Consider the following 3004-nt stretch of genomic DNA (forward strand, 5'->3'; position numbering starts at 1 on the left):
GTCCCTTTTCTCTCTTTAATCCTTTTCTACTCCTTTCAAAATGTAGACCTCCAAGTGAGGATTGTTTAGTAGTGTAGGAGTAGATTAGGATTTATTTTGTAATAAGAAGAGAGATGATGCAAGATTAGGAGCTTCAACCGTTGGACCGAGGAGAAAGCGATGAGAATTTCTTTCCCTCTTTTCCTTTACTTATCTTGAATTAATCTTGTATCTAGATGCTTGTTCTTAATTTATTTGGATTATAGATTGTGTTTATGTCTAGATTGTTGTTTGTTCTTATTTATTATGAATTGTTAGTTTAGCTTCTATGAGTTGTTGTGTGCAAGACTTGTTATTAAAAGTGTGTGATTATTGGATCCAATTACATGCTTGTTTGTTGTTGTGTCACGGTGAGAATCGGGCATGACTAGAACACTCTTGCCACACCTATGATTTATACAATGCGAGAGCTTGATAAATTGTAGGGGGATTTCTCGGCTAATCTTCGGTTCCTTCACTAGCGAGAGCGGGTTGGAATTTAGAAGTTAGCCAAAACGGTTCCTTCACGGGTGACAGCGTGTTGGAATCTAGAGGTTAGTTTAGGCTACCTCCTCACAACTTGTAGGATTAACTTGGGTTTGGGAATGTTGATTTGCTTAGGATCTTTAAAACGAGCCTCGCTTGTAGACTACGAGAGTAGATAACTTGCGGTTTGGCACACTCGGGTAGATCACGAGAGTGGCACCGAGGACTTTAGTGCATTTCCTCCATTCACAAGGGATAAAACTTCTTTTCTACATTTGTTTGACACATGATAGATATTGACCCGATCCATATCCTTACATATGTTGCATCTAATATATCTCTCTTCATTTGTTGTTTTTATTTTTGTTATTTAGTTTTGTTGTTATAACCATGTTATTGTCGAACTAGCTTCACAAGAATCAATCCGAGTTAGTGCTTGACCAACCATTCCCTGTGGATCGATAACCCCGGAATACTCCGGGTATTTGCGTGTACCTAAAAGCTACAACCAAATTGGTGCCGTTGCCGGGGAATGGTTTTGTGTTGACATTAACAAATATTGATTCTAGGAGACTAGTTCATTTTTATATTTTTATTGTGTTTTGTTTTGTTTTGTATTTTGTTTTTGTTGTAGCATTTCTAAGGGATTATTTGCACTTGAGGAGAATGGAGAAATCAATCACGAAAAAAATGGGCATCACCACATCACTCATAATTTTTGGATCAACATTGAGGAGTATGTTTTGATTTGAAGAGGCTTCTTGATGACTCTTGAGGGTGGACAAGAAATTCATTAAGGGAGTTTTCTTTACCTTTCACTTGCTCCTTATGTTAATTTGTGCTTTAATGTATTATCTTGTTTAATTGATCCAATTTCTCCTCCCCCTATTGTGCATTATTTTATTTTACATCGAGGACGATGTAAATTTTTAAGTGTGGGGGAGTGAACATATATTGAAGTTTTGCTTGGATGACTCATGAGCTTATTTTGTGAATGAATTGCTATTATGCTAGAAGTTGTGATTATTCCCTCCTTATTGGTTGGTGGTTTGTTTTGGACTTGTTACAATTTGACTTGTGATAGATGAATCAAGGTGAAACATATGATTGAGCTATTCTCTTGCCAATACCCTTGTTAACCATTAATCAATTGGATAAATTATTGATCTAGTGTGTTGTGCATTGCTAGTGAAAGTTTATGTGAGATACCGGTGTTGGTTTAATTGTTATACCTTGTCATAATACTCTCTTTGTGAAGTCTAATGATTGCATACTTAGAAATGATGTAGGCCATTTTTGTTAGTCCGAGCCTTTGAACCTACCCGTTATATATGTTACCCTTGTTACCCCCGTTGAGCCTTTTGAATTTTTTGTTAAACCCCGTTGTATTTATTTTCTTTTGTTCTTAATTATCCTAATATTTCTCATATGCATTAAAAGGAAGATTAAGGTAATTGAGTCCTAACCTTGTCATTAAACCCTTAACCATAGCCAAAAAAAAAAAATAAATAAATAAAATAAATAAATAAATGTTTCCCTTCACCCTTGAGAGAATTTATCATTTATTCATAATTTTTGTTGAAGAGATTTAATTTGGAGCATTAAATTTTATTGCAACATTTATTTTGTAAATATTTATGTTTGGGGTTGTCTTGACAATTTAGAATAGCTTATTCTCCCGTGAGCTATTCTTGCCAAAAATTGAGAAAAGAAAAAAAAAATTCGAAAAAAAAAAATTCGAAAAAAAAAAAAATTCGAAAAAAATATATTTCGAAAAAAAAAAATCGAAAAAAAAAAATTTTTTTTTTTTACTTTTAGCCCCTTTTTGTAAAAATGTTGTATTGTTCTCATTTGTAAAATGCTCCTAAAAATTTCATCTCTTCTAAAAAGAAGCCGCAAGGTAAATGTAAATTTTCTTTCTTTTGATTTCCTTACCCTTCTTTGTTTAAACCTCAACCCCTAGCCTCATTATAAGCTTATAAAAGTCATACTTGATCTTTGCATGCAATCTTGGAATTGAATTAGTAAGAGTATGAAGGACACACCCCTTTTGCATAAACTCAACTTAGCATGTGCACACTAGATTCACAAACACTTAAATGACAAAGGTGCTCGGTTATTGGCTTGAGAACGGAACTTGTGTGCCGATCCAAGGTGACTCTTGAAACATGTTGAGTTGTAACAAGTTAGACTTGAGGAAGACATGACTTGGTGGAATGATGTGATGAGTGGGAAGCAAAAGACAAATGAAAGAAGGCAAAAAGAGGCATAAAACATGGAGCCAAAAGCAAAAAGAGAAAGTGGAAGATTCTGCAGAAATTCTGGAGGAGGACAATAAGCGTCTGTCTGCGTCCTGAAACAGACGCCTATTGTCCATTTTCACACTGCAGAAATTCTGGAGGAGGACAATAGGCGTCTGTCTGCGTCCTGAAACAGACGCCTATTGTCCATTTTCACACTGCAGAAATTCTGGAGGAGGACAATAGGCGTCTGTCTGCGT

Source organism: Ipomoea triloba, chromosome 12 (genome assembly GCF_003576645.1).
Source record: "Ipomoea triloba cultivar NCNSP0323 chromosome 12, ASM357664v1".
Classification (NCBI taxonomy): Eukaryota; Viridiplantae; Streptophyta; class Magnoliopsida; order Solanales; family Convolvulaceae; genus Ipomoea; species Ipomoea triloba.